This window comes from Puma concolor, chromosome B3 (genome assembly GCF_028749965.1).
Source record: "Puma concolor isolate L17-30 chromosome B3, mPumCon1.1.hap2, whole genome shotgun sequence".
In the NCBI taxonomy this organism is placed as follows: Eukaryota; Metazoa; Chordata; class Mammalia; order Carnivora; family Felidae; genus Puma; species Puma concolor.
The window spans coordinates 78,358,209-78,366,112 of NC_141672.1; the positions used below are offsets into that span (position 1 = coordinate 78,358,209).

The 7,904-nt window shown below is 36.4% G+C and overlaps 1 pseudogene; it reads right to left on the minus strand.

Moving 5' to 3' along the window:
* Positions 1-1,545: 1,545 nt before the first annotated feature.
* Positions 1,546-2,509, minus strand: LOC112855646 (olfactory receptor 4K14-like; annotated as a pseudogene).
* Positions 2,510-7,904: the final 5,395 nt, after the last annotated feature.

Sequence of the window (7,904 nt, forward strand, 5' to 3'; positions counted from 1 at the left end):
GGATTCAAAAACATTTGAAAACTCAGCATGAGATCTGAATCTGGGGCATTCAAACACATAAATGACTCCCCAAAGGATAGAATCAACTCAGTAAGATATAGTGTAGATGTCGTGTTTATTTAAAATCTGTGGGTAAAAAGTTATTAATTTTCTAATCCAATGCATATTAAATAGTAACACAATACCTTAATTTACACCATGAAATACTGAGCCATAAAATGCTGATTTTCCCATGTGAAAATTAACTTCTGTTATCGAATTTCACTGGCATACATTCACTTTTTCAATAAAAAGATTAAGCGTAATACACATTCACAAGAAGAATTATACTTTTTAAATCAATAGGATATCGAAATAGTGCTCTTTCCTCCCCTCAGGCTTTCAAAAACAGGAGAAAGATTCATAGGGCTATTTATACTCAGGCTAACTTGCTTGTGCTAAATGTCTCATGTCCTGAATGCCTCTGAACTGACAGCTCTTACTCTATTGGACTATGAGTGAGAAATTAAAATTCACTTTATATAAATATTTTAGACAAAACGAACTATAATAGAAATATGGTTTAAAAAAAAGAAAATTACTAAGTGCATTCCAAAGCGCATTTGTGGGGTTGAATGTGTATTTATGTGTATGTGTGTATAAATAGAGTTCGTTATTGTTATATTACATGTTTATGCTAATATTATATTATAGTGCAGTTATAAGTTATATATAATATAAAATTAATTATGTAATGAAATTATAATAATTCATATATAAATCCTACATTGTAAAGTAGTAATATTATAAAGTTATATTAGAATATAAAATTTTATTTAAATATGAAATTACATAGAATATGAAATATATGATTTTTGTTGAAATCAACAACCATTTCTCTGCAATATAATACAAATCATATCAATAAACCATAAGAATGTACGATTCATAGAGCATTTTATTCTTGGGTTAGTTTCCTTATGCTGAATGTCTCGTGTCTTGAATGCCTCTGAACTGAAAGCTCTTGCTGTATTGGACTACAATTAGGAAAATAAAATTCATTTTTATATAAATATTTTAGACAAAGTAAACTAGTAAGATAAATCTGATTTAACAAAGAGAGAAAGAAAATAGCCAAGTGTTTTACAAAACAGATGTGTGGGGTTGAATGTGTATGTACATGTATGTGTGTGTATATAGATTTATATTATATTATATAGTTATATTATGATCATACTAATGTTATAATATAATTACATTATAGTTATATATTATGTTTATAATATAAAGTTATATAATAAAATTATATAATCAATGTACTATATAAATCTTATAAATATGTGATATTTGAAAGTGATATTATAAAATCTTATTAGCAATATACAATTATATAGAATAAAATTATACATATGATTTTTGTTGAATTCAACAACTATTTCTCTGTAATATAATTCAATACAAATTCTATCAATTAACCATCAGATTGAAATATTTGAGTGGAATCACATTAAAGAAATGCTTTTCCCTGAATGAGTAAGAACATGTAGCTCTATGGAAAGCTGGAATTCAGTGAGAAGTCACATGTTGGTTCACAGCTTCTTCATAGCTATTTTCATCTCTTTATTTCTCAATGTGTAGATAAGGGGGTTCAAGAGTGGAGTAAAAATGGTGTAAAACACAGACAGGAGCTTGTCCACAAAGAACCAACTGAAAGGCCACACACAAATGAAAATGCAGGGCCCAAAGAATAGAGAGCATGATTACCATGATATATGCAGAGCAAGTAGAGAGTGCTTTGGATACCCCACCAGCAGCATGCTGTTGGACAGTGATGATGATAACAGTGTAGGAGACCAAGAGGAGCACAAAACAGCTCATAGAGAGCAACCCCACTGTCTGAGATCATGAGTATATCCAAGACATAAGTGTCCATGCAGGCAAGCTTGATCACAAGAGGAAGGTCACAAAAGAAGCTGTCCACCTCACTGGGGCCACAGTAAGGTAAACTCACAGTAAAGGCTACTTGGCTGATGGAGTGCACAAATCCAATGATCCATGAAATGAACACCAGATCCATGTAGGTCTGCCAGCTCATCATAGTCATGTAATACAAAGGAATGCATATAGCCACATATCTGTCATAGGCCATGGAAACCAGAAGTACCATCTCAGCCCCACCAATAAAGTGCGAGAAGAAGATCTGAGCCATACATACTCCAAAGGAGTTGAGCTTTCGATCACTAAGAAAGTCCCTGATCATCTTGGGGGTGGCAAATGAGGCTAGCCATATGTCCAAGAAGGATAGATTTCCCAGCAGGAAGTACATAGGGGAAGAGTGCAAGTGGGGGTCAGAAATTACAGTGACCACAATAATGAGGTTACCCAGCACAGTGACCACATAGATCCCAGAGAAAAATATAAAGAAAAAATGTTGGAGATGCTGTGAAGTGCAGAGTCCATACAACACAAATTCTGACATCAAGGAATAATTCTGTAGTTCCATTATCTCAAGTTTCAGATTTTGTTCTGAATCTATATAAAGAAAAGAGATGGATATGAAAGGACCTGTCAACTATCAGGCACATGAAAGTGATCAACTAAATTTTATCAGAATATAATTTTAATTTGTAAGACATAATATAAAATAGAATACAGAGAAGATTAAAACCAAGCCCAACAGCAGAGTTTGCTTTTCTCCCATGTTAAGCCTACTTGGAATCTTCCTTTTTTTTTTTTTTTTTTAAGCCACTTTGTTAACATAAAAATGTACCTACCTACCAAAATTCACCCATTTTAAGTATAAAACAATGACTTTTAAACAAATTATGGAGTTATGCAGCTATTCCCACAATGCTTGTTTTGAAATCTTGACAATCCAGATTCTTACTAGGACTTCTGGCAGTAGTTGGACTATCTTCTCCTTTGTATTTGTTTGCTCATTCACAAGCTCACACATTCAGACCATATCTATGTAACACTGACAGTTTCCCATTCTCACTTAATTCAGTTATTAAAACAATCAGTATAAAGGGAAATAAATCAATTAACCTAAGGTTCATACAGTTCCCCTGATCCCACATTTTATTACTGTCCTTGTCATCTCTTTTAATCCATTGGGTTTGGGATTAAAAAGCCAATGATCCAATTCATTTGTGGATTTATTATGTATAAACTGACTACTTATGACAGGATTTTAGAATGACTTCAATGAAACATATTTTTCAAGACTTTTCAACAAGGATCAGAGCATAAAACTTATACAATAATTTTTTTTGTGGGTAGCTTTCACAAGCTACACAATATACATGAATGACTGATAAGTTCAGCATTTGATTAAGAATAATGGTAGAATGTAGCAGGGACAATGAGTACATAAAAAAGGAGGCTGTCAATTATAACCCAGGAGTCAACTTTGGGCAAAACCTTACTTGAGGACAAATAATACCTTCTCCACTACTTTGTAGTACTTTGTATGAAATATTTAACATTAAGTATAGATTAGATTAGTGTGAGCTTGTTGGGGAATTGAGACAATGAAGGATTTTTACACAGAGGAACTTTCATTGAGATAACACATCACTCAAATAATATTATTTAAGTAATTTTCTCTCAACATTATATGGTTCCAATATTTAATTTAGGGGTTTTGCTAAGAATAAATGTAACATTTGCATTCATCACATAATGAGATATTTTATTTATTAAATCATTTGTTCAGAAAACATTTAATCCCTACTGTGTGACAAATTTTTCTAGGCATTGTGATTGGTGTTTTAGTTTTGGGTAATCTCAAACAATTTTAAGATTTTAGTTTGGGATAATTTCTATTGGACACCTTTTCTCTACCACATTGTATATCTGTGCCAACTTTTCTCTGAAGGCACATATTCAGGGAGTAAATCCAATTTTTTAATAATTAAAATGAACTTTAAAGCCCAAGGGAAATGGCAAGTGGACTGCCTTAGTGGATGCTGAGCTCCCATTGCAATAGTGAATTCCTTTTTTATAGTATCTCAGGGTTGGAATGCCCCCCAGATTTTACCTCGAGCAACACCACAGCCTTCCCATTACCCTTTGTTTGAAGGCACCAAGAACAGGGTTTTAAATGTGAGATTTGTAGAACACCTCTGCTACTGATTTTCTGTGTGGTCTTTGGAAATTGTTCAACCTCTTTGTCTCATCTTCAGTGTGCCAGATGGTAGTTTAGGCACTGGGGACACAGGTGAGGTCCTGGGGACCAGTACCTGGTCGATGATCAGTGTTGTAACTACTTGGGGGCACCTTCTGGCATAGTTGAGAGCACAGAAGGGTTGAGAAGATGACCAGCGGAGACTGAGCACTCAGAGGAGATGACAGTTTGCAGGGCTCACTGCAGCTACTGGGGTGGATGGTCAGAGAGGCATCCTCCTCTGGGGAAGTGGAAGCAGTTGCCAGAGGAGGCCTCCAGCCTTGGTGCTTCTCTCTGTTCTGGACCTCCTTCACATGCCACCATTGCCCTCCTCTAGGCAGAACCATGAGACTTCCCATGAAGGGCTTATCCAAAAGGGTATCCCCCAGGATCCCCAAGGAGATATCTTAAAAATCTCTTCAGGGGCTGGCTGGTGGCTGAAATGGCACTGGGACCTGTGTTGCATGGAGCAGTGGAGGAGTGTTGAGCTTCAGTGTCAGGTCCATCCACACAGGCTTCACTTTCCACCACTGTCCCTCACAGGGACTCTCTAGGCACCACTGTGTGGGTGAGAGAAATGGTTTAGTAGCTGTGAATGTGTATATTTAATTTCACTAAATAATGCCAAATTTCTCTGCAACTTGATTTACCCTCTTACTATACTGCACAAGAAGCCCTCTAAGTCCACGTTCTTGTCACCAATTTGCATCATCCAACATTCTATTTTTATATTAACTTGATGGTGTAAATTTGTATTTTACCTTTAATTTTTTCTCATACAAAATGACAGTGTTGTTTGTTGTATTAATTTCACAGGGCTACCATGCCAATTACCACAAACATTATGGTTTAAAACAACAGAAATTTATTCTTTCACATTTTTCAAGAAATGTTTCTTGGTTTTGGCTGCATAACTCTAATCTCTGTCTACCTGCATCTTCGTGTGGCTTTTTCTCTGTGTATCTGTATGTCCTTTTCTGTCTCTTATGGGCACTCTCACTGAATTTAGGGACCACCCTCATCCAGTCTGATCTCATGAAGATCCTTATCTTAATTTCATCTGCAAATACCCTCTTTACAAGTAAGGTCACATTCTGAAGTTCCAGGTGGACATTAATTTAGGAGGACATTATTCTACACACAACGAGGCTGGACACTTGGTTCCAGGGCCTGTTTTGAAACAGAGCTATCATTTTATTAATTGCACTATTAATTTAGCTCCATGTTCTGTTTTGTTCCCTACTTAATTATGGTTTATGAACCTCTTAACCTCATGCATGTTCAATCATTAAGTTTGCCTTTTTTTTATCCCTATTCTCTGTTTATTCACTGATTGTAGAAACCAAATGAGGACCAGTCAGTAACATTTGTCTTAACATATCTGATCATACCAGGTCCCAAATAGTGCCTCGTTGTCCAGAAGCATGCTTACTTCCAGATTCTTTCAAGCACCTCTCTCCCCAAGTTCCTTGTCCCCGTCAAGGTTTTGAGAAAACTGTTACCCTTCTCCCATGTATAAAAGCTGTCCCTAGGCTCAACAGGGAAGGGCAGCTTTAAGAATAATCTCTTGCCTTTTCATTGGGCTGCCCTTCTGAAAATAAAGCTCTCTTTGCTTCAAAACCAGTATCTCAGACATTGGTTCACTGCTCATCAGGTACACAAACAAGTTTGGGTTTCTAACAAATTTAAGGAGCCAGCCAGGAAGCTCTTGCCTGAGGAAGGCCAGCCCTGGCCAGAGCGGTGATATCATGGGAATTTCCTGCAGCTGCCTGGATCACCACTGAATCCAGGAAAATTCCCCTGGCTGCCCTCCAGACCTGCACTGACCTCTTCTCAAGGCCAAGCCTCAGCTAAAGCAAAGACACCTTCCATGGGCTCTGGGTAACGTGGTTGTTGAAGGGTGGGTTTATGTGTGTGCAATCAGCAACTGCATTTCCTCTCATTTAGTTTTGGTTCTTTTTAGGAATATTTCCAAAGAATACCTTTCAAGAGAGGCCCTCACATTTTGCAACATGAAACATCCTTATAAACATCCTTAATTTCTTTTGTTGATGGATCATTTGCTTTTGTTTTTCTCCCACAGAACTCGTATTAGTCCTGTCTTGTCTGTATTATCAGAAACACCAATTCAATCTTGAATATAGCACTTAGGGTTGCACTATGCAAAATTGGTTTTCTTTTACTTAAGCTTCTATAAACCAAAAGAAAATGGTATTCTTTTGCAACGCAGCTTGGCCACAATACAGGTGGAAATGTTCTTTTATATAAGTATAAATACTGCCCCTGAAACAATTAAAAGTCTTTTAACCTCTCTGGGAATGACTGATCTAAATCATTCCCCATTCTTGAGACTGAAGGGAAAAAAAGTGGGGAAGGAAGAAAAAAAAGACCTTTTAAAAGTACAAACAGCTAGTAAAACACCCTTGCTCAAAATCTAGTCCACAATTTCCATAAGATTATTTATAAAGGATAAATACAATCTTTACTGTAAAGTTTCTTGCTTGTGTCTGTCTTTTATGGCATTATCTCCCTCTGGATGCTATTAGTAAAACTATAAAAGAGCTCTGTTTAGTTGAAGATAAGAATGGGGCATCCTCACACGCAAAGATAGAAACTAATTCAAAGGTTTCTCAGGTTCAAAGGATCTGGGATAATCTCTGATAAATTAAAGTTTGGATTTGTTGGTTAAAATAGACATGCCTTTTGGAGTTATAGTTTTTATGAGAGCTCAAAGCCTGCTTGGAATTCTCTCTCATTTTCTGCCCCTCCTCTGCTCATGCTCTCTCTCTCTCAAAATAAATGAACTTAAAAAAAAAAAGAAATTCCTTATGAAAAGATGTAACAAAGCAGATTTAAAAGAACCTATATGGTCTATCACTATTCTTGCTGTGCTTATGTAAATAATTAAGCCAAGTTTGTTAAAACTGGACTCATTAGTTTTAAGCAAATAAGTCTTCATTTGGCTGCAAATTAGTCTTCAATAAAAAGAAGGGTAAATTTAGAGAGAAAAATTATATATCAATAACACACCTTTGTTAATGTTAAATTCTAATTATGATTCAGTGTTGTTGTATGTTTGCTGTTTGCCTATTCAACTGGGCTGGATCCTAGATTCTTCTGCTTTCTTCAAATATCTGTCTATGACTCTCCCAACTAAGGTTTCCTATTTTCACCCACTCTTTTAATTTGAAACAACTGAGAAATGAAGAATACCTTTTTCCCGAGGCCTATAAACTGAAGCTGGACAACTTGAAATAAGCTTCAGAGAAAATGCCACAATAGTCCATGCTGAGACAATCTTCACGCCTGTTGCTGTGTGGGCCACTCAGAAATCACCAGAAGCACTCAAACTGTAGGCCAGGAAAATCCGTCAGATAGACACTGCCTACCCCCACTCCACTGAGGATGCTTCAAGCCCAACAGCTAGAAATCCTCCCACTGGTGGCACTCAGGAGTCAGACACTGGGTTTACATACTGCTGTAACCATTAGCATGTGTTTTTCTTTTGTTTCCATAAAAATGCCTTACTTACAGCAGAAAAAAGCCAAGCAGTTTTAGATAAAGTACAGAAGTAGCCCATCATCTTCATCTACTAGATTCAAACAATCCTGCCAGGCCAGAAGCATCAGAGGCACCAGAGAAGGTGCTAATCTGCGACCCTGATCAAGATATAAATGCAGGAGGACATCACAGACTTCAAAATTACCCAGAAGGTATGCTAGTAGGATTAAAAAATAGGGGTACCCAAACATAAGAA